Source organism: Nomascus leucogenys, chromosome 1a (genome assembly GCF_006542625.1).
Source record: "Nomascus leucogenys isolate Asia chromosome 1a, Asia_NLE_v1, whole genome shotgun sequence".
Lineage (NCBI taxonomy): Eukaryota > Metazoa > Chordata > Mammalia > Primates > Hylobatidae > Nomascus > Nomascus leucogenys.
The window spans coordinates 88,549,192-88,574,119 of NC_044381.1; the positions used below are offsets into that span (position 1 = coordinate 88,549,192).

General features: G+C 39.3%; 1 protein-coding gene across 9 annotated transcripts in view; it reads left to right on the plus strand.

Annotated features, from left to right (window-relative positions):
- SIPA1L1 (signal induced proliferation associated 1 like 1) overlaps nucleotides 1-24,928 on the plus strand; it is a 433,967-nt gene that overhangs the window by 181,663 nt on the left and 227,376 nt on the right. For all 9 annotated transcript variants that reach the window (XM_030812823.1, XM_030812861.1, XM_030812855.1 and 6 more), the window contains one exon: nucleotides 17,762-17,864. The gene's annotated coding sequence lies outside the window, so the exon portion shown is untranslated. The remainder of the gene's footprint in view (nucleotides 1-17,761; nucleotides 17,865-24,928) is intronic.

Consider the following 24,928-nt stretch of genomic DNA (forward strand, 5'->3'; position numbering starts at 1 on the left):
TGGAACTCTCGGGCTGAATTGATCCTCCCACCTTGGCCTCTTTAAAAGTGCTAGGATTACAGGTGGGAGCCACTGCACCCAGAGGATTTTTTAATTGAGAATTTTTGTTTGTAAATTCCTGAGGAATATTGGTTCATTGTTTTCTTATTTTGTAATGCTCTTGTCTGGCTTTAGTATTGTGGTAATATAGAATGAGTTGGGAAGTGTTGTCTCTTTCTGTTTCCTAGAAGAATTTGTGAAGAATTGGCATTGTTTCTTTATGTATCTGATAGAATTCCATGGTGAAGCCATCTAGTCCTGGTATTTTCTTTGTGGGAAGATTTTTAATTAGTAATTCAATTTCTTGTTTTAGGTATATTGAGATTTACTGTTTCTTCTTGAGTCGGTGTTGGTTATTTATGCCTCTCTAGGAATTTGTCCATTTTATCTAATTTGTCTAATTTGATGGCATACTGTTTTTATATTTTCTTTTTATATATTTAAAATATATTTATATTTTATACTGTAGGGTCAATAGTGATACTCTCTCATTTATTCCTGATTTTGGTAATTTTGGGGGGGGGATAATTTTCTTTTTTTCTTGGTCAATCTAAATAAAGCTTTGTCTATTTTATTTACTTTTTCAAAGAACCAGCTTTTGGTTTTACTGACTTTTCTCTTACTATTTTTCTATTTTCAATTTCATTTGGTTTTGCTCTAAACTTTAACTTCTTTCTTTCGGCTTGCTTGGGGTTACTTCACTGTTCAGTTTCTTAAAGTGAAGACAATTGAGATCTTTCTTATTTTCTAAAATAGGTTTAAGTTTAAAGCTATAAAATTCTCAGCTGTGAGCAGTGTTTCACACCTATAATCCCAGCACTTTGAGAGGCCAAGGTGGGAGGATCATTTGAGGCCAGGAGTTCGAGACCAGCCTGGGTAACATAGCGAGACTCCGTCTCTACAAAAAAAAAAAAAAAAAAAAGAAAGAAAAAAAAAGAATCAGTTGGGTTTAATGGCATGTGCCTGTGGTCCCAGCTACTTGGGAGGCTGAGTTGGGAGGATTGCTTGAGACTGCTGTAGTTAGCCGTGATCTTGCTACTGCACTCTAGCCTGCAAGACCCTGTCTCAAAAAAAAAAAAAAAAAAAAAAAAAAAGCTATAAAATTGTCTTTAGCCACAGCTTTAGCTGCATCCCATAAATTTTGACATGTTGTATTTTTGTTTTTATTCAGTTTAAGATATTTTTTAATTTTGAGCTGGGTGTGGTGGCATATGCCTACGGTCCCAGCTATACTCAAGGAGCTGAAGCAGGAGGATCACTTGAGCCGAGGAGTTCAAGGCCAGTCTGGGCAACATAGCAAGGCTCCATGTCTAAAAATAAAAATTATAATAATGATGATAATAAATATTTCTTAATTTTGCTTGTGATTTTTTTTTTCTTTGACCCATGGGTTGTTTGGATGTTATTGTCTGATTTTCAAGTGTTTGGAGATTTCTCAAATTTCTTTTGATTGTTGATTTTAATTCTTTGTGATCAGCAAACATGTATTATTTCAATCCTTCTAAATTTGAGACTTGTTTTGTGACATTGCAAATGGTCTAACCTGGACCTTAAAAAGAATGTGTATTCTGCTGTTGTTGGATGAAGTTTTCTATAGATGTCAGTTAAGTCAGTATGGTTAATTATACTGTCTAGTGTTTATACCCTTGCTGATATTTTGTCTGGTTATTCTATCAATTATTTAGAGTGGAGTTTTGAAGTCTTCAATTATTGATGAATTGTCTCTCTCCTTTCAGTTCTGTTTATTTTTGTTTCATTTGTTTTGGTGCTCTGTTGTTAGGTTGCATGTAGGTTTTTAATTATTATATTTCACTGATGACCCTTTTATCATTATAAATTGTCCCTCTTTTTCTCCAGTAATGTTTTTATCTTAAAGTAAAAAGAGAATCCTTTCAAAATGATCCTGGGCTGGGCGCGGTGGCTCATGCCTGTAATCCCAGCACTTTGGGAGGCCGAGGCAGGTGGATCATGAGGTCAGGAGATTGAGACCATCCTGGCCAACATGGTGAAACCCCACCTCTACTAAAAATACAGAAGTTAGCTGGGCATGGTGGCGCATGCCTGTAATCCCAGCTACTCAGAAGGCTGAGGCAGGATAATCACTTGAACCCAGGAGGCAGAGGTTGTAGTGAGCTGAGATCACGCCACTGCACTCCAGCCTGGGCGACGAGCAAAACTCCATCTCAAAACACACACACACACACACACACACACACACACACACACACACACAAAAGATCCTACAGTTTTATTTATTTTTATTAAGATGGGGTCTTGATATATTGCCCAGACTGGTCTTGAACTCCTGGACTTAAGGGATCCTTCTCCCTTGGCCTCCCAGAGTGCTGGGGATTACAGGTGTGAGCCACCACACCTGGCCCATACTGTTTTAAATGATCATACCCGTATACAATTCCAGGAATTTAAACACATGTATGGATTTTTGTGACTTTCATTATAATAAAGATTCAGAAGAGTTTCGTAACCCCCTAAAACTCCCTCATGCTACCCCTTTATAGTCACCTCTTTGCCTACCTATAATCCCTGGCAAGCACTGATCTGCCGTCCATTCCTGTAGTTTTTTCTTTTAAAGAATGTCACTTAACTTAATAAATTGGGATGTTATATATGTGGAGCCATACAGTATAAGACTAGCTGCTTTCACTAAGCTTGCCTTTGAGATTCATCTAAGCTATTGCATGTGTCAGTAGTTCCTTTTTATTGCAGGATATTCCACTGTGTGGCTATACCAATTTGCTTGTACAATCACCTGTTGAAGGACACTTGAGTTGTTGCCAGTTTTGAGTGATTGTGAATAGAGCTGCTATAAACATTTGTGTCCAGGTTTTTCTGTTAATGTAAGCTTTCATTTCTTTAGGATAGATGCCCAGGTGTGTGATTTCTGAGTCATAGGGTAAGTGCTTAATGAGAAACTGCCAAACCACTTTCAAGAGTGACTGTATCATTTTTCGTTCCCACCAGCAATGTTGGAGAGTTCTCATTTCCCATTCTTGCCACCACATGGTATTGCCAGTATTTTAAATTTTGGCCATTTTAATAGGTGTGAGTGGGATCTTCTTATGACTTTAATTTGCATCTCCCTAATGGCTAATGGTGGTTTCAGACATCTTTCATGTATTTGCCATCTTTATACCTCTTTGGTGGAGTGTCCTCTTTAAGCTTTAAATTTTCTTTGTTAACCTTTTCTGAGAAATCTTATTTTAGGTACACTTAAAAATACAATCTTTTCTTGATAACAAAGTATGAACTGTAATTTTCATACGGGTTTGAAATTACAGGGAAGCTAGCAACGACTATTGAGTGGTGTAAAGCTGCTTATGTCTCTTTGAGGCATTCCTTTTCTGCTGTTAGCATGCCTGATTCTGGCAGCGCTTCCACTTCCATTTGGTTTTTGGTTTACTGCTTTTATGAAATGATCATAAATAAGGCTGTAAGAATCATGTTTGAATAAAAATAGTGAAGTGCTTCTCAGTAAATTCCCCAAGAGCTCTTCTCTAAGGAAAGTACATAAACTCTGTAACATCTGTTTTAGTGCTCCTCCAGACTGGGGGCCCTGAAATTCATCTGAGGAGTCTGTGAGTGTGAATCTGTGTGTGCAGTGACCATTGTCTACCAGCTGAATAAACAGTATTCCGTGCAATACATATTCTACTATTTTCAGAATTATATGGATGCTGTTGAACAATCTTGAGTTTGGGTAGTTTTTGTTTTTTCTGTATGTAATTTGCCTACCAGCTCTTTTTGCTGCTTTTTCTAGTCCATGATGTGGTGAGTAGAATTTTTCAGATGGAGCTTTCTTGATAAGTGAGGTATTGCTGTTTGTGACTAGTCAGGACAGGATGAAGTAGGCTTTTTGTTTGTGCTGTTTAACCATAGGTTATGAAATGTTCTTTACAAGGCTTATATTAATTTATTAATTTTTGATGATGTAGTATTGCATACTTTTGCTGAAAAGCATTTTGGGAAAATTGGGATACTTCAGATTCTTCAAATGATAGGGTTTATATGATTTATCATTAACACTAACCTAACAAGTGACAAGAAAAAGTGTATTCCTCAAGTTGTTATTGCATAAAAGAAACATTTAAATCATGGTTTGCAGGGTCGATTCTTTCCCACATTCATCAAGTCATTTCGATGCTTTCATTATAAATAAAACTTGATTAGTAGATTGTTGGTTTAATCAAAGATTTTAAAAATAGAAAAGAAGGTGGCACGTGCCTGTAGCTACCTGGTAGGCTGAGGTGGGAGGATCACCTGAGCCTGGGGAGGTTGAGGCTGTGGTGGGCTATGATCATGTCACTGCATTCCAGCCTAGATGAGACAGTGAGACCCTGTTTCAAAAATATGTATATATCTATACAGAGAGAGAAAAGGAAACTCTTCCTATGTATGTAATTTATATAAGCACAACATCTGCTTGCATATTGTTGACCAGATTTTTTGTCAAGTTTTTAAAGTACTTTGCTGCTTTGCATGCCTCATCCTGTCAAGCAAGTTCTTGTTTAAGGAATATATAATTGTATCATAATATGGTAATTTGTTATGCAAATATCATATCTTAAATTATCAATCTAACAGCTTTATTTTCCTCGTTATTTTTAGTTCTCATTTCAGGATGTGAAATAGGATAGCAATAGAAATTAGCAAAAGGAAAAAAAGGTGATTGATGTGCTAAATAATCATTGCCCTAATTTTAGTTATGAGATATTCAGGGGTGTAATTTGTTTTGGGGGCCTTTTTTGGTTTGTTTTGTATCACATTTACTTAGAGTCTCAGTTTCTTCATGATATTAAAGCAAAACCTGTCTTTAAGAGCCACTGTGCAAAATTGTTTGAATGAGAATAGAAATTTAAAATTGTTTAATTGAGAAGGAGGTCATTGATATGTGTCCCACCAGAAACCAGAGATTCAGTTCCTAACCATTTTTCACTAAAATAAGCCCTAAGTTTCTTTTTTATTGAACAATTATACGAAATTTGTTAGAAATTAAAATCTTTGCATAAACTTCTTTAAAATATCTATTATAAACATGCTAATATTGGTTGAATTAGTCTAAACATTCCTTTTTTTTGACATTTGGAGGTAGTGTTTGAGTGTCATTGAGATTAACTAGATAAAGGAAGACATTGATAAGTTGAACATTAAAATTAAGAATTTCTCTTCAGCAAAATAAAAATTAAGAGCTAAAAGGCAAGCTACAGAGTGGGAGGAAATATTTGCAGCACATACATCCAACAGACCACTCATAACCACAATACATAAAGAGCTAAAAATCAATAAAAGCCTGACACTTCCTCCCTCTTGCCTTCCCCCAGCCAAAGATCTAAGACTTGAAGAAGCAATTCACAAAAGAAGATGCTCATTTGGACAATAAAAGAAGCCTCTTAAAAGGCCCTCAAAATCGTATGGTGGAAGCACAAATTAAAGCCACAGTTGTATTATTATATTCTTACCAGTAGAACAAATAAAAAAGATAACCCCAAGTGTATAGCAATCAGACAACTCTGCTCGTGGAAGTAAAAATTGCAACTTATACACTCTGCTAGTGGGAGTAAAATTGCTAGAACTTTTGACCCAGCAGTTCTACTACCAGATGTACAGATCCAATGGAAACACACACATCTGTGCCCCAAAGAGTATGCCAAAAGTGTTTATAGCAGCATTATTTGTGCTTGCATCAAACGAGAATAGAACAAAAGGTTCATCAAAAGTTAGAAGGGGGCAGGGTGCAGTGGCTTACTCCCGTAAGCCCAGCACTTTTGGAGGCCAAGGCGGGCGGGTCACCTGAGATCGGGAGTTTGACACCAGCCTGACCAACATGGAGAAGCCCCATCTCTACTAAAAATACAAAATTAGCCGGGCATGGTGGCGCATGCCTATAATCTCAGCTACTCAGGAGGCTGAGGTAGCAGAATTGCTTAAACCCGGGAGGCGGAGGTTGCGGTGACCCGAGATCCTGCCATTGCACTCCATCCTGGGCAACAAGGGCGCAACTCCGCCTCCAAAAACAAAACAGAACAAAACAACAAAAACATTAAAAGGCGCTGAGTGCAGCGGCTCAGGCCTGTAATCCCAGTACTTTGGGAGGCCAAGGCGAGAGGATTGCTTCAGCTCGGGAGTTTGAACCAGCCTGGGGAACATAGTTAGACGTCATCTCTATAAAAAATTTTAAAAATTAGCTGGGTGCAGTGGTGTGCACCTGTGGTCCCAGCTACTTAGGGGGCTGAGGTGGGAGGATCGCTTGAGCCCAGGTGTCAAGGCTACAGTGAGCCATGTTCAAGCCACTGCACTCCAGCCTGGGTGACAGAGCAAGACCCTGTCTCAAAAATAAATAAATAAATAACAATAAATATATATGAAGAAAAAAGATAAATGGAGAAATCCTCTGTGGTATTTTGCTTTCCATAGCAACAAAGATGAAGTTCACAATGTGAAACAAAAGAAGACATAAGAAAGTGTACATATTCTGTGACCTCATTTAAATAAATTGCTTTTCCCATGTTGTAAAGTGACCACACAAAAACAGGCAGAACTAATCTGTGGTGCTGGAAGTCATAGTGGTTGTTAGCATTGGAGGTTACGGAGGACTTATGAGGGTGGCTTCTGAGGTGTTGGTAATATTCTTTTTCCTGATCGAGTAGTAGTTACAGTGGTAGGTTCAGTTTCTGAAAGTTCTAAAAGATGTACGTGTAGAATTTGTATATTTCAGTTTTTATAAAAGCTTAATTAAAAAATTAATTGAAGGCTGGGCACAGTGGCCTCATGCCTGTAATCCCAGCACATTGGCAGGCCAAGGTGGGAGGATTGCTTGATTTCCAGGAGTTTGAGACCAGCCTGGGTCTCAAACCATGGCGAAACCCTGTCTCTACAAAATAAATAAATAAATAAATAATACAAAAATTAGCTGAGCATGTTGGCATGTGCCTATAGTCCCAACTGTTTGGGAGGCCGAGGTGGGAGGGCCACTTGAACCCGGGAGGTAGAGGCTGCAGTGAGCTGCCAGTACACTCTACCCTGGGTGACATAGTAAGACCATGTTTCCAAAAAAAAAAAAAAAAAAAAAAAAACTTCATTGAACATAGCTTTTTTTTTTTTTTTTTCTTCTGTGTGTCATATTGTAGCCTGGTATGCTAACAGGTAATTAGAATTCTTCAGTATTAGCCATGATTGTTCTTAAAAACCATTTTACCTTCATGGACTGATGCTTTTATTTGGCTATTTTGGTTTTACTATTATGAGAGCCTTTGAGATACTTGAAAATATATATATATATATATATATATATATTTGAGACAGAGTCTCGCTGTGTTGCTAGGCTGGAGTGCAACCTCTGCCTCCAGGGTTTAAGTGATTCTCATGCCTCAGCCTCCCAAGTAGCTGAGACTACAGGCACATGCCACTACGCCTGGCAATTTTTTTTTTTTTATTTTTAGTAGAGACAGGGTCTCACTATGTTGGCCAGGCTAGTTTCAAACTCCTGGCCTCAAGTGCTCCACCCAGCTCAACCTCCCAAAGTGCTGGGATTACAGGCATGAGCCACCATGCCCAGCCTAGAATCTTGAGTATTTTGAAGGCCCAGAAACAAAAATTTTTGGCTATTAGGGGTAGAGTATATTAAATATGAAAACTTGTCAACATTTAAAACATGTTACAGATAACTAAAATAAAATACTCTTATTCCTAGTGACCCATTTAATCCAGAGATACTATTTTTCACCTACATTAGTGCAAATGTAGTTATGGTTTAATATACTTCTGAGTTTTATCATCCTTGTGTTCTCATAAGACTCCTCTTAACACCATGTTCTGCCACATGTTAATGAAGTTCTTTATGTTTCTTTCCCTGTTATAAACTATGATTTTCTTAAGGACAGGAGCTGCTTTTTAAATTTCTCCTAGCATAGTGCATTGCTTATATTAAATAATCAGAAAATATTATCTTCATATTTTGTAGAAGACTTAGTAATAAAATTCCATAAGTTTTGAATTCTTATGCGTGTCCCCCCTCGCTGTAGGACAGTTAGTTGCAATTCTTGCATGATGTAACATGAAATTTTGTAGTCATCATGCCCTGACCTCTATTGAAAAAATGTGCTTGATATACGTTAGCATGATGAACTTTGTGTGTCTGAGTTTAGCTTCAAATGGTGTAGATAATGTTATTTAAAAATGGGAAGATCTGGAGTTCTTATATCTAATAGTATAGCTCATTTTATCCTGAGAACAATGCACGTGAAAGTAAATTACAAAGTTATACAACTAGAAGGTCATGATGGAATTTTCTGGCATGTTACTTGTTTTTGTTTTGATGCTGAACCCATGTGTATATTCAGTCACTTTTAAATGTTCTCTGAGTAAATTGCTGTCCTCAATAAGCTGATTATGCTGCAGAAACATTTTAAGATGCTGATTTCATTGACTTGATTATCCTTTATATTTCCAACAGTATAGGCAGAAGTAGAATACATTTATTGGTTGGCAAATTCAGTTTCCTTATTTGTAAAACATTTAAAAATTTGTAGTGCATCCAGTTCAGAGTGGCTAATTGTGATTATGGTAATTGCCAAAGATGCTTGATGCTGTAAATGTTTCACATATTTTTCTTTAATGTTTCTAGACAACCCATTTGTTGAGATTTAAACACCAAAAAAATTGTCACTAAAATTGTTAATATGTATGCATATATTTATTTACTTTTGTAAACTATGTTGAAATAATTTTATATTTACAGAAAAGTTGCAAATGTGTTAATATGTATTAAATTGCCCTGAGTGATAGTTACTTATCTAGTATTTCTCTTAAAAGTTTAATATTTTTATTTTTTTTGAGACAGGGTCTGGCTCTTGTCACCCAGGCTAGAGAGCAGTGGTACAATATTGGCTCACTGCAACCTCTGCCTCCTGGGTTCAAGCGATTCTTGTGCCTCAGCCTCCCAAGTAGCTGGGATTACAGGTGTGTGCCACCAGGCCTGGCTACTTCTCTGTATTTTTTGTAGAGACAGGGTTTTGCCATGTTGTCCAGGCTGGTCGCAAACTCCTGGCCTCAAGCGATCTATCTGCCTTGGCCTCCCAAAGTGCTGGGATTACAGGTATGAGTCATCGCACCCAGTCTTAAAAGTTTAATATTTTTAATAAAAATATTCCTGCCTCTGATCTTTGTTCAATAGAAAAAATATTTTAAAGTTTTTGTGTTTAAATGAAAGTATGCTGTTTTCATTATCCTTTTTCCTTAAATGTCATTTTTCCTGTGCTGTAACATGACCGTTACTCACATGGAGTGCTGTGAAATGTGTATATGTAAGATTTATGTTCTGCATTTATGAGCATGAATAAACGTTACTGAATCAGGACCATGGGGATCATTTAGTTATAGAATCAGAAATCTGGTGATATGTTCACAGTTTCCTATTTTTATAAAACAGAGTAGTTTAAAGCTGCATATGCCAGCTTTCCTCTCTCTATTCTCTACCTCCTTTTCTGTTGTAGTTATATAGTAACACGTGAGGGCAGTTTGTAAGGACCAAAAGATACCATATTTTTAAAAATAAAAGTTTCCTTCTATTGTAAGGCACCCCATTGTCTTATGTATTATTAAGGAAAAAAATGCTCTGTGAGGAATTGAGTTGAATCTGGGAAAACTTTTAAAAAAGAAAAAAATGCAGCCTTCTAAACTATGGTACATTGCTAAGATGCCAGGAAATATAAGATGTGTACTGATTTCAGTGATGTTGAAGTGAAGAAAAATGTGAATTTTAGATCCATTCCAAACATTCCCTGCTCTAACAAAATTATTTTATTTGGGGTTTAACTTGGGACTTCTGCCTTTTTTAGAAGTCAGTAGAGAATCATTCATTTGAACTCTGGCTTGCTTTTTGCTAAAATGCTGTTGGAGACATGTTCTAATCAGTATGTCTGATTTTAAGAAGATATGAAAATTTTTAATGAAGGATCACTTTTGTAGACAAATGTGAGTGCTTTTTGGGAGCAATGAAAAGCCATGTTGTGCTTCATATAACCTGAGTTCTTGTGTTACGTGGCCTCCAAGAGCCATTTCGTAGTTTTCATTATCCTTTGCATTTTCATTGTTTCTCTTTACTGACCATTCACTTTCCTTAATATTTTGTAGTTTAAAAAACTTTTCTCAACCTTGATTCTTTTCCAAACTATCACTATTCTTTCATTCCTTGCCCAGGTGATCAACAATTATTTCTCCGCATTGCCTGGGTCACTCACAGATACTTCCCCACCTCATTTATTTAATAAGCAGTTCTCTGTGTAAGATCTGTGTCTCTACCATTTTGCTGAAATGCCTCTCTCTTAGGTCCTTAGTAGCTTTCTAAGTTTCTAAAGCTGGTGACCTCTTTTTATTTCATTTGTCAAAACTTATCATTACGGCTGTCTAACATTGGGATCTCACAGCTCTCTCTTTCCTCTTTTTTTTTTTTTTAGCACTGTCGCTATAGTTTTTTGTCTCTGTGCCAATCTTGTTATCCCATGTTGCCTAGATTTTGTTTCATCTACTTTATTAAAATAATATTGAAAAATAAAATGCTCCATAAATGTATCACTCCAATATAATACTTATTTGAACTTTGAGTTTTTCCATCTTTGTCTTGGCCTAGCTTTTCATTCTTTACCTACTGTACTTTTAATCTTGGTAGGTATATTACAAGTTGAGCATCTCTAATCCCAAAATCGGAAATTTGAAGTGCTTTAAAATTTAAAACTTTTTGAGCACCAACATGACACCACACGTGGAAATTTCTACACCTGACCTGATGTGACAGTTTGCACTTCGTTGATGTTTCAGTGTACACAAATTTTGTTTTGTGCACAAAATTATTGAAAATATTGTATGAAATTACCTTCAGGCTATGTGTATAAGGTGTATATGAAACATAAATGAATTTTCATGTTTAAACTTGGGTCTCATCCTTAAGCTATCTCATTATGGATATGCAAATATTCCCCCCTCCCCCCCAAAAAAATCCCCACAAAAACGTAAATTCTGAAATGCTTCTGGTCCCAAGCATTTTGGATAAGAGATACTCATCCTGTATTCTATTTTCCACCTTAACATGGTATCAGTTATTTTTCCAGGTTTGCACATGTTGTCCCATTATTGTCACATGAAAGAACAAAAAATTATAGGTTATAGTTTTGTTGCACCATAATTTTCTATATATGTCTATTGTTGGATAATTGACTTGTTTCCAGATTATTTGTGTTTTGCTTCAAAAACATTGTAGTAGAATGTATATTTGTTCCTATAACCTTTTGCTTCTGTTGTATTATTTACATAAGATCCTTTTCTAGGAGTGCCATTAATTACTTGTCCAAGCAAATACATATATATATATTTTTGGAGGCAGAGTTTTGCTCTTTTTGCCTAGGCTGGAGTGCAGTGGCGTGATCGCGGCTCACTGCGACCTCTGCCTCACAAGTTCAAGTGATTCTCGTGCCTCAGCCTCCCAAGTAGCTGGGATTACAGGGGTGTGCCACCACACCTGGCTAATTTTTGTATTTTTAATAGAGACGGGGTTTCACCATGTTGGCCAGGCAGGTCTCGAGCTCTTGACCTCAGGCGATCCACCCGCCTCGACCTCCCAAAGTGCTGGGATTACAGGTGTGAGCCACCGTGCTGGGCCAAATGTACAAAATATTATTTTGCTAATTTAGTAGTTGTATAATGATGGTACTTCATTTTTGCTTTAATGTTTATTTTTTTGATTGTTAATAGGGTATTTTTACATGTTTAATATTGAATTTATATTTCTCTATGAATTCTCTCCATATTATTATCTCACATTTATCTATCTTGTAATCTATTTTTTTTCCTTTTTTTCTTCTTTGACACAGGGTCTCGTCTTGTTGCCCAGGGTGGTCTGGAACTCCTGGGCTCAAGCGTTCCACCCACCTCCGCCTCCCAAAGTGCTGGGATTACAGGCGTGAGCTACCTTGGCTGGCCTGTTTTGTAGTCTAATACAAAAGCCATAGCAGAGATACCTATTTTATATTGTAGAATTTCTAAATTATGTTCTTTTTAAGCCAAATGTGCACAGATATTATGCTTATTCACAGTCTGATGGCTTTTGCAGTGTAATGCCTTAAATTCTTACCTTCTAGGTTAAATGGGCCTTTTTGCTCTCCTCATGACAAAAATTTAGAGGAAAACTTGGTAACTTTTTCACTTTATTAACTGACCATTTTTGTTAATATGACAGCACAATGTACTCTCATACAGTGCAGCAGTTGGAGGGAAATTTCGTTGTTGATTTGTGCCTAATTTTTTTTTTTCCTGCCTGTTTGTTTCATTTGAAAGTGTTTTTAACATAAGATAAAATTTGTCATATGATAATTCTGGTCAATGAAAAATGTCTTCCAAGACCTTGATACAACATTTACATTGACAGTAATTAAGACACTCGTCTTTCTGTGTTAACCTTAACCAATTGATGTGTAGTTGAGTTTCGTGGGTAGTTTAGACTTGAATTTGGTTGTTAAGTAGATTACTTTACAGTGGACCATGATCTCTTTCTACGGCTGGAGTGTCACAACTGAATGAATTTTTGCTGTAATCTGTGCACCATCAATTTAACTCATTTTGAAATCTGTCTTGACCATCTCACTCCTTGTACTTCCTTCCCTTACTGTTACTTACTTACCTTTCAGTTTCTCATACTGACTTGAATTATGGTTATTTCCTAAAGTTCCTTCATTATTGCCATTTCCTTTTAATATACTCTTTTTTGTGAGCTCAGTCTTCTTTCATTTTAACATATATCAAGCTCCCCTAAAGCTATAACTCTAGCCCTGTCAGCCTTCTGTTACCAGCCAGAGGTCTGTGTTTTCAACTCCTCTCTTGACTCCATCATTCTGCAGCAGACTCACAAACTTAAGTGCCTGCAGGGGCCTGGCAAACAATGGTAATGAGTAAAAGCAGGCCTTGGGATAAGAGAAAATATTTTTCTACTGTAAGAAAAAAAGAGAGCAAGTGGGACGACAGATGGTAACCGGTATAAGCTCAAGGTGAGGAAGACAGTCTTGGGGACTGTGGAGTGGAGGAGAATGCACGTTTCATGCTGGCCATTTGGCTCCAGCCACCATTGCTATTTGGGAATGTGGCCTCAAAGCTATCAGATCTACCAGTTTTTCAAGAGAAGCTGTTAATCTGTATTTTCATTTTAAATACATGATTTTAAAAAATGGAATTGAATTTCTGTAAAACACTCCATGGGCCAAGGAAAATATGCTTATGGACAAAGTTCTATATACAGGCTCTTAATTTGTAATCTCCTCCAGTAAAGGTGGCACTTTAAGTTTGCTATGTTACTAACTATCCCTCCCCATTTTTCTCTTGTTTCTTTGTTCATATAATAGACCATCCATTCAGCTTCTTAACACCTCCTCACCTCATTACTTCTTTATTTGGAAAAGGGATCTGGGTCATGGGAAAGACTTTTTCTAATTTAAAGGAAGTTTGTACGTGTTTATAAGCCGAAGAGAAGCCAAAGAAGTGATTTTAGAAAGAGAGAAGATACTAGAACATGGTATGTCCACTGGGGATGGCATCCAGGGTAGAGAAGCCAGCCACAGACTTCCAGGAGCTGATGCTGATTCACCCTGCATACTTCTATTTCCAAACAATTATGTTTTAACCAAAAAGTTTTTTTTTTCTTTTTATGCATATCATGTTTCCTTGAATTTCTTCAGGGAATTTATTATACTTTAGAAAAACATAGTCTTTGTTTTTTGTATGAATTTTTTTTTAGGTAGTCTTGAGTTCAGTACTCCTTTCCGTGTTGCTGATTTTCATGGGACGAGTAGCGATTGTCATAGATTTATTTGTAGTAAGTGGTAGAACTAAAAAGTTGAATTCAGCTTTGCTGTAAAGACTCTTATTCACCTGGTAGTGCATGTAGACTCTTATTACAGAAGCCATGGTAAGTGTACCTTGTTGGGTAGGGTAGATTTTCCCACAAGATGTGTGGGTTTTAATTCCCTGGCTCACCATCCAAGGCCTACTGCTTCTCCCAGAATCGGCTGACATGGTTAGTTATTCCTGGATTGTGCTAGGAAAATTTATTTGAAGGTCCATCCTCTTACCTGTAAGAAGTTGCAGTTCTCTTGGCCCTATGGGGTTTGTCCTCACGCTGTTTCCATATGCTTTCTGTTTCTCAGAAGTTCTCACTGGTCTGGTCTGCTGATATCATCTGTATTGGGATTTCCTGTACTTCACGAATTTGTGTTTTTATTTTCTTATTAAGTTGAGATAGGATGGAAAAAAGGTAAACTTGTAGGTTGTATTTAAAAACAAAATCTTTCAACAAATTTGAACATTTAATTGGTTTTTATTAGTTATTCATGAACTGGGAAGCATACGTCTACAAATTTGGAGCTCCATTGTGCATGGCAGAACAATTGTTTTTTTGTAAGGTAGCTTGAGCAAGATCAAGGAAACAAGCTGGGCGCGGTGGCTCACGCCTATAATCCCAGCACTTTGGGAGGCTGAGGCCAGTGGATTGCCTGAGGTCAGGAGTTCTGGACCAGCCTGGCCAACGTAGTGAAACCCTGTCTCTACTAATAATACAAAAAATTAGCTTGGCATGGTGGCGGGCGCCTGTAATCCCAGCTACTAGGGAGGCTGAGGCAGGAGAATTGCTTGAACCCGGGAGGTGGAGGTTGCAGTGAGCCGAGATCGCGCCATTGCACTCCAGCCTGGGTAACGAGCAAAACTCCATCTCAAAAAAAAAGAAAACTCAAGCAAATAGTACAATATAAAAGAGCAGATTTGTTAACTTCAGGTTATTTCAGATTACTTTTCTTGTAAGGATTAAAGCAGGAGAGAGACAGGAACTTCCGTATCATGCCAGTTCAGGTTGACTGGGCTCTTTTGGATTGGTTTCTGTGAATCTCCTGGGTTTTTTTGGAAACACTGGCCTGTTTGGGATTTATCTGTATTAAAGTTTCAACTTGACACAAGTGCCTCCACTTTGATCTGGCCTGCTGGAGCCTAATGCAGAAGCTCAGTTCAAAACAGTGGCCTCCCATAAATTTTATTTAACAGTTCTTGGCAACTTTGAACCAAAAATCTTTTCTCTTTATACAGGTTGCTTTTTTGTTTCTGCTCATGCTAGTTCCCCTTAATCCCCCCCACCTTTTTTTTTGAGATGGAGTTTCACTCTTGTTGCCCAGGTTGGAGTGCAGTGGCACAATCTTGGCTCACGGCAACCTCTGCCTCCCAGGTTCAAGCAATTCTCCTGCCTCAGCCTCCCAAGTAGCTGGAATTACAGGTGCCCACCACCATGCCCAGCTAAGTTTTTGTATTTTTAGTAGAGACAGGGGTTTCATTATGTTGGCTGCGCTGGTCTTGAACTCATGACCTCAGGTGATCCACCCAGGTTGGCCTCCCAAAATGCTGGGATTACAGGTGTGAGCCGCCGTGCCTGGCCTAATCCCCTTTCTTTATGTACAAATCTCAAACATAATATACCATTTACTTTTAATATGCCTGTGACATTGCTCCTAAGATTATCTGGCATAGAATGTTTTTGCCCTATTGTTTTGCCTGGGAATTATTGCCAGGGGTGCATATAGCTCAGTAACTCAAATCAGGGCCCAGTACCACCTCATAGCTGTGTCACCTTTGTGAATTGTGTATTTAGCTCCTCCATCCCTCCTGAGAATTATGGATAATAATAGTATGTGCCAGTTAATGTTGGTATGAACCAATCGATGAGACAGTCAAAGTAAAACATCTGGGACATAGTCCTGAAACAGTATTAGCTTAAAATGGTTGGGTGAATAAGTACCGGCCTTGACAGCTCAGCTCAGGTGTGGCATTCCATTTCACTTTGCCTGATTTTCTTCCAGCCCTCCTCCCCTTTCCCCAGATCCCACATCAGAACTAATGTTCCCCTGTCTTCCCCTGAAATGTTTTTCATACAGAGAGTGTAGTACACTTAACATTGATCTACTTTTCTTTTAGTTAGTTGGGGATTATTTCAGTCATTATGTATGATCTTTCAGTAAACAAGGGATGCCTTTGTTCCCCAGGTGAATTGAATTAAAGTGCCTTTTTCCTTGTATGACTTTTAAATTTAAAAACCTTTAAAACTCAGTGTTTCCCATGTTGCCTAGTGTGACATAAGAAGTATATGTTTAGTCTCTGACCCGGGTTCCTGGCACAGATCTAAAACTTCTAAAACTTCTTGACTGATAGGGTATGATAGGAGCATTTTCAGCCCCCCTCCCCCACCTTTCCTTTTGAGACAGGGTCTCGCTGTTGCCCGGGCTGTAGTAGAGTGGTGTGAACACAGCTCACTGCTGCCTCTACCTTCTTGACTCAAGCAATGCTCCTGCCTCAGCCTCCCTAGTAGCTGAGACTACAGGCATGGGCCACCATGCCTGGCTAAATTTTTTATTTTTTTTGCAGAGTTGGGGTCTCACTTTGTTGCCCAGGCTGATCTCGAACTCCTGGGCTCAAGCAATCTGCCCACTTTTGCATCCCAAAGTGTTGGGATTGCAGGCATAAGCCATTGCTCCTGGCAGGAGCATCTTTTGTTACAGTATTTGGTCTTAGTCCTTGGTTCCTGACACAAGAGCTTCGAAGACCCTTGACCTCTCAGGAGTGATGAGTGTCTTTTTATATATTAATACGATGACCAATGGTTGAAAACCCCTGAACCGCTTTAGAATGGGGACTGGTTTCCTGGGTAATCAATCATGTGAGTAGAGGTTTGGAACTTTCCTTCCCATCCCATTAGCTCCATGGAGGAAAGATGGGCCGGAGGTTTAGAGAGTTTTCCAGAAAACTCTCCAAAAGGACAGTCTCAGAGAGCTTCTGGGTTGGTGAACACGTGTAGGTGCTGTGCCCCGAGAGGGCTTGCCTCCTCCCTTACCCCATGATATGCATCTTCCATTCGGCTGTTCCTCACTTGTATCTTTGTAACAAACTGGCGAATGGAAGTACCTGTTTTCTGGAGTTTTGTGAGTCCTTCTAGGAAATTCTCAAACTCAAGGAGGGGGTCATGGGAAACTCCCTTCCCACCTCCCACACAATTTATTTTCTGTAGGTAAGAAATACCTGAGGCCTGGACTTGGTGGTTAGCATCTGAAGTAGGAACAGCCTTGTGGGATCTAAGCTATGAAGACTAAACTCTGACCTTTTTATCTCTTGCCCAAATTCCTACAGGGGCCTGGGGAGTCACTCTGTAAGTCATAAAATCTCATCAACTGAATTTTACTTAACCAGCCTGACTCTGGCATAACATCACATGACAGATAAAGGAGGAAATGGAAATATTTTACGTTAAAATATGTTCTTTCACGAGGTCAGGAGATCGAGACCATCCTGGCTAACATGGTGAAACCCCGTCTGTACTAAAAATACAAAAATTAGCTGGGCATGGTGGCACGTGCCTGTAGTCCCAGCTACTCCAGAGGTTGAGGCAGGAGAATTGCTTGAACCCGGGAGGCGGAGGTTGCAGTGAGCTGAGATCGCGCCACTGCACTCCAGCCTGGTGACAGAGTGAGACTCTGTCTCAAAAAAAAAAAAAGAAAGTTCTTCGCCATATTTTGACATGGCCCTGCAATGCCATCTTTTGTGTGTGTGAGGAAGCCGGGGTCGGGGGGGTTGGGGGCGGGTGGGAATGTGCATCTATAAAGAATCTCTGTTAACTAGATCTTTCCCCTTCCAGGCCCTCCCTATCCTGAAGACATTAGCTGAGAGTCTGGCACCTTTTAAAGGTCTGATCATCAGTTGTGTCTCTGGGCAGCCATCTATGAGACTTCATCTATGTGGTAAGAACCTTTGTTTCCATAGCTCCTTATCTTAACTCAGACACTCCTCTCTGTTTATTCCAGGTCTTTAGATAATAACTCCTTCAACCACTTGCCAATCAGACTTTGAATCCACCTGAGACCCACTTCCCCCAACCCCCTCAAGTTGTCCCACCTTTCCAGATCGAACCAGTGTATACCTCACATGTATTGATTGATGTCTCGTGTCTCCCTAAAACTAAGCTGAAACCCAACCACCTTGGGCATGTATTCTCAGGACCTTTTGAGACTGTGCCTCAGGCCTCAGGCCATGGTCACTCATGTTTGGTTCAGAATAAATCTTTTCAAGTATTTTACAGTTTGGCGTTCTTCATCAATAGCTAACTCCAGGTAGACAGTATCACCATAGAATTGAACTGTAAGACATCTGGTTGGTGTCTTGGTGTCTGCCAAGAATTGGACACTTGGTTGTTGTGGAACTCCCCATTCCCTATTTGATGGTTTGATGTTGGAATTTGTTGGTGTGTGTAGAAGAAACATAGTGTTTCTTTTTACCTAGTGTATCAGTCAAGGTTCTCCAGAGTGTGTGTGTTTATAAATGCAAATATATTTATATGTGTAAAGAGAGAGAGAGAGACAGACATTGAAATAGATACTGACTGATTTTTGTTTTGTTTTGTTTTAGAGGCAGGGTCTTGCTCTGTTGCTCAGGCTTGTGTGCAGTGGTGCAGTCATAGCTCACTGTAACCTCAAATTCCTGGGCTTAAGGGATTCATTCTCCTACCTCATCCTCCCAGGTAGCTGAGACTAAAGGCACGTGCCACTGTGCCTAGCTAATTTTTAAATTTTTCTATAGAAACGGGGTCTTGCTATGTTGCCTAAGCTGGTCTCAAACACCGGAGCTCTAGTGATCCACCTAGGCTTCCCAAAGGACAGGGGTTACAGGAGTAAGCTACTGAGACTGGCCTGACTGATTTCAAGAAAGAAATTGGCGAGTCAGCCAGTTAGGGATGGCAAGTTAGAAATCTGTAGGTCAGGCTAGAAACTCGCAGATGCTGATGCTGTGGTCATGACGCAGAACTTCTTCCTTAGGAGTCCTCCGCTGTTGCTCTAAAGGCCTTTCATTACTGGCGGCGAATCCGTACGGGTCTGCAACAACCTCAATTCTTGCCTCCTGAGAAGAAAGAACTTGACTGAGGGGCATAAGGCAGAAGAAGAGACCGAGGCAAGTTTTAGAGCAGGAGTGAAAGTTTATTAAAAAGCTTTAGAGCAGGAACAAAAGGAAAGAAAGTACACTTGGAAGCGGTGCAGTATCTGCAAAGATACTGAGGGCGACTTGAAGGACAAGTGCGGGGTTTGACCTTTTGACTTGGGGTGTTATATGTTAGCATACTTCCAGGGTCTGGCGTCCCTTCTCCCCCGATTCTTCCCTTGGGGTGGGTTGTCTGTATGCACGGTGGTCTGTTAGTGCTTGGAGGGGAGCACGTGCAGTGTGTTTACTGGAGTTGTACATACGCTTGCCTGAGGCGTTCTTCCCTTACCAGGAGAATGTCCCTAGAAGGTCATACTCCTCCATTTTGCGTCTTAACGCACATGCTTGAGGTTATTCACCCACCCCTTGAGAACTTATTAGGAAGCTGCTGATCACCAGTTTCAGGTGTTTCCTGTCTATAGGGAGACTGCCTTTCCCTGGTGCTGCCTGCGACTTGTTATTATTTTAGTGAGGCAGTGTGACAACTGCCTGTCCACCACTTGATGGTTGCCTAACTTTCCTGGGAGTGTGGGGGCCCAGTCCTGCCCTATTTGTGTCTGACTAGCTGCCCTCTCTGACACTCTGATGAGGCCCACCCACATTGTGGAAGGTAATCTTCACGTAAAGCAATTGATGGTAGATGTTAGCCCCCTCTAAAGAATACCTTCTCAGCAGCACCTAGATTAGTGTTCTATTAAATAACTGAGTGCTGTAGACGCTCCACGTTAACATATAAAACTAACCATCACACCTAGTGTGCTCTCAACCAGTGTAAAAGACACTGTGTGCTAAGGATTATATCAATAGATTTTAGACTATAGATGCTGATGTCATCAAATATCCAAATGAATGTTTGTGCTTCAAGTACTCAAAAACATTTCTGTTTTTAGTGGCAGGAGAGCATGTATGGTGATGGAGAGTTCTGTGCATGTTTATCCTACTTGTCTGAGGAGGCTGTTCTCCCCCATTTTGAGTAGTTAAATATGAAAGTTATGATTTGAGCCTGTTTCCTTCATGCTTATGTTTAGTGAAAAGATCTGTATATTGGCTAAATTCCAAAAATTTCATAAAGAACCTGATTATTTAGAATTCAGGCCAAATACACAGTTGTTACTGTAGGGAGGAAAGCAAACATTGCTTTCTGATTTATTCAGAGTGCTCTGAAGGAGAGAATGGAGAATTCGTGTAGCAAAATTACGGCTTAATAAGTTCAGTGACTGCTAAGCTGATACACTTGGTACATACCCTTGAGAATGAAAACTAATGGTTTGCTGAAACATATCTCTAGTGTATTCTGTAGCAATTCATTTTTTCTGTTAACCTGTATAATTGCGTCTTACATAAGTAAAGGTGTCACCTCTACTTAAAATGAGAATCTCTTCTATGGGCTATGGAATTGCTCATTTTGAAATAGTGCTGTTAGAAAGCAAACAATGAATTAGAGCTGAATCAGCTAGAACTGTCACTTGATGTCTCTATGTAACTTACCATCTGTTTTAAAGATTTTGTACATACTGTCACCCATATAATATGATCCATAATATTCTAAATTCTGAACATTATTATGTAACATTTCTTTTTTTTTGAGATGGAGTCTTACTCTGTCGCCCAGGCTCTACTGCAGTGGCGTGATCTCGGCAACTTCCACCTCCTGGATTCAAGCCATTCTCCTGTCTCAGCCTCCCAAGTAGCTGGTACTACACGCACATGCCACCAGGCCCAGCTAATTTTTTTGTTGTTGTTTAGTAGAGATGGGGTTTTGCCATGTTGGCCAGGCTGGTCTTGAGCTCCTGACCTCAAGTGATCTGCCTGCCTCAGTCTCCCAAAGTTCTGGAATTACAGGCGTGAGCCACCATGCCTGGCTTATTATATAGCATTTAAACCCAAGAAAAGTAGATAGTTATCTTTGATGCCAAATTTAACTGTTTACTTTATGATGTTTTCAGACTGTTAAAATGTGTGAACTTTAAGTGGTATAGAGAACCCTTTGCTTTAAGGGTGGTTACTAGGTCTCTAAGTGTACCTCACTCTACGTTGGATCAGGTCAGCTTGGCAATGGTGACACCAGTGCTGATTGAAATCGGAGGCGTCATGGATAGAACTCTAAGCATTCTGCTCATGTGAGGTTGTTTTTGGTTTTGTTTTAAAATCCAGTTATATTGATTTGAAGAGTTTAATTATTTTGGTTGAAATTATACTGTTCTTAAATACATATATATTTAAACGAATTGATACTCTCCTTGACCTGAGCCTAAGAGAAACAATCTCACCTGTCCCTGTAGCTGACTAATAAAATAGCAGGATTTTTTTATTAACCTTTTTTTTTTTTTTTTTTTTTTTTTTTGGAGACAGGGTCTTGCTTTGTTACTCAGGCTGGAGTGCAGTGACACCATCGTAGCTCACTGCAGCCTTGACCTTCTGGGCTCAAGTAATCCACCTCAGCCTCCTGAGTAGCTGGGGCTACTGGCATGTGTCACCATGCTTGGCTAATTTTTAAATTTTTTGTAGAGATGAGGTCTCCCTGTATTGCCCAGGCTGGGCTCAAGCAGTCCTCCTGCCCCAGCCTCCCAAATTGTTGGGATTATAAGTGTGAGACTTACTTTTTTTAAAAATACCTTTTTTTTTTTTTTGGCCGGGTGTGGTGGCTCATGCCTGTAATCCCAGCCCTTTGGGAGGCTGAGGCAGACGGATTGCTTGAGGTGAGGAGTTTGAGACCAGCCTGGCCAACATGGCAAAACCCCATCTCTACTAAAAATACAAAAGTTAGCCCAGTGTGGTGGTGGGCACCTGTAATCCCAGCTACTTGGGAGGCTGAGGCAGGAGAATTGCTTGAACCCCGGGGGGGGCGGAGGTTGCAGTGAGCCGAGATCTCATCGTTGCACTCCAGCTGGGGCAACAGAATGAGACTTTGTCTCAAAAAAAAAAAAAAAAACAAAAAAACAGTTTTTTTTTCTTTTAAAAAACCACAGTGTGAATGGTGCTTTCTCAAGAGTTTTAATTGAAGTTTGGGAATGTAAGTACCTTCTATAAATAAAAATGGCATCTATGGTTTTGTTTTATTTTGTTTAATCTAGTGTGTGCCATGGACTCACTATCATTTTCAAAACTGGGGGATCACATTATTATATCTTGGTGGACATAATTGTATATGTCTTGGAAACATCTAGAATACCTAGTGCAAAACTTTTGGGAAGCTTTTGATGACTATTAAGTGATACTGACCCAGCCTTCAGTAAGCTTGTAATGTAATTAAAAATTTTTTTTTTGGTTTATTACAAATTTCTTTCAGCATAGATACTGAAGGACATTGTCCCCTTGAGTTTTTTCACTTGATGCATTTAACATCATGGTTCACTGATTTTCCTGCAAACAAAACCACATTCTGTTTTCTTATTTTACTGTTGGAATTTGAGTTGTTTGCAGTTTTCTGTGGTTATAAACAATTGTATGTGTCTCTGGGCGATATGTCTCTCAGTGAACGTAAATTTAAGAGTGAAATTGCTGGATGGTAGGATATGCCATACCATCTGTCTACCTAACATCTTGACTGTCTTTCAAAGTGATTGTACCAATGTACATTCCCACCAGAGCATCTGAATGTTTCTGTTGCCCCACAGCTTTGCCACATTCTTGACATTGTTTGACTTTTTAAATTTAGTCAAGCTAGCAGTGTGAAAGGTGCTTTTCATTTATATTTTCCTAATTACTAAGGAAGGAAACCGAACATCATTTTTTTGTATTGAAGGACTTTTTGTATTTTGTAACTTTTATATATTTTTCTCTCGGATTGTTTATCTTATACATTTATAAGAGTTATACACTCTGGATACTTATATTTTGTTGATATGATTTTTAATTTGTGGCTTATCTTTTTATTTTCTTCATAGTATCCTTTAATGAACAGAAGTTTTTTATTTTAATATAGAATGAGGCCAACTGCAGTGGCTGGGTGGACACAGTGGCTCACACCTGTCATCCCTGCACCTTGGGAGGCTGAGGCGGGTGAATCGCTTGAGCTCAGGAGTTAGAGACCAGCCTGGGCAACATGGCAAAACCTCATCTTTACAAAAAATACAAAAATTAGCCAGGTTTGATGGCTCACACCTGTAGTTTCAGTTACTTGGGAGGCTGAGGTGGGAGGATTGCTTGAGCTTGGGAGGCAGAGGTTGCAGTGAGCCAAGATCATACCAGTGCCCTTCAGCCTGGGCAACAGAGGGAGACTGTCTCAAAAAATAAAAATAAAAAAATAAAAAAAAATTTTTTTTGTATTTTATTTTTTAAATGCAAGTCTTTAATTAAGTTGTGATTTATTTTTATATAGAGAATAGAACAGGAATCTAGTTTAATTTCCCTCCACATGCATAAACACATTTGCAAGTACCATTATTAGATAATTTAACCTTTCTCCATTAACCTGGAAGTCTTACTGTGTTATAATTAATAGTTGGTATGGCAGATCCCCTCATTACTGTTGTCTTCATATGTAGTATCTTGATTTTTCTTGGGCTTTTGATTTTCCATGTGAACTTCACGTATAGTCAGCTTGTCAAGTTTTTTTCTTTTTCTTTACTTTTTATTACTAGTATTGGCACCATTGATTGGAATTTGTCGAGTTTTTAAAATGTCTTGCTGGATGTAGTGGTTCACGCCTGTAATCCCAGCACTTTGGGAGGCTGAGGCTGGCAGATCACTTGAGCTCAGGAGTTCAGCACCAGCCTGGGCAACATGGTAAAACACTGTATATTAGTCTGTTTTCATGCTGCTGATAAAGACATACCTAAGACTGGGAAGAAAAAGAGGTTTAATTGGACTTACAGTTCTACATGGCTGGGGAGGCCTCAGAATCATGACGGGAGGCAAAAGATACTTCTTATGTGGCAGCGGCAAGAGAAAATGAAGAAACAAAAGTGGAAACCCCTGATAAACCCATCGGATCTCTTGAGACTTCCTCACTATCATGACAATAGCATGAGAAAGACCAGCCCCCATGATTCAGTTACCTTCCCTGGGGTCCCTCCTACAACACGTGGAATTCTGGGAGGTACAATTCAAGTTGAGATTTCAGTGGGGACACAGTCAAACCATATCACCCCATCCCTACAAAAAACTAGAAATATTACTTGGTTGTGGTGGCACGTGCCTGTAGTTCCAGCTACTTGGGAGGCTGTAGTGGGAGGATCAGTTGAGCCCAGGAGGTTGATGCTGCAGTAGTGAGCTGTGATTGCCCCACTGCACTTCAGCCTGGGCAACAGAGTGAGACCCTGCCTCAAACAAAAACAAAAACCCTCCTAATAAAATCCTGTGGATGTAGATATATGTGTAGATGTATAACACACATGAATTTATATTCCCTAGCACTGCCCATTGACAGTGCCTGAAAGTATCCCCCAATAACAATGAACATATCTGGCACCCTAATCTTGATTTCTAAATACAATTCTCTAATAAAAGGAACCAGTACTCCTTGGAGAAATGAGACCAAAACATGTAGTTTCAGAAAATGAGGAAATGATTGCCAGATACAGCAGCTCACGCTTATAATCCCAGCTACTTGGGAGGCTTAGGCTGGAAAATTGTTTGAGGCTGGGAGTTTGAGACCAGCCTGGGCAACACAGCAAAACTCTAGCTCTAAATAAATAAATTAAAAAAAAAAAAAAGCCAGACATGGTGTCACATACCTGTAATCCTAGCTACTCAGGAGACTGAGGCAGGATTATTGCTTGAGCCCAGGAGTTTGAGTGAGTTATGATCACACCACTGCACTCCCAGCCTGGGTGACAGAGTAAGACCTAGTCTCTTACAGAAAAAAATGATTGATTGATTACAATAGTGA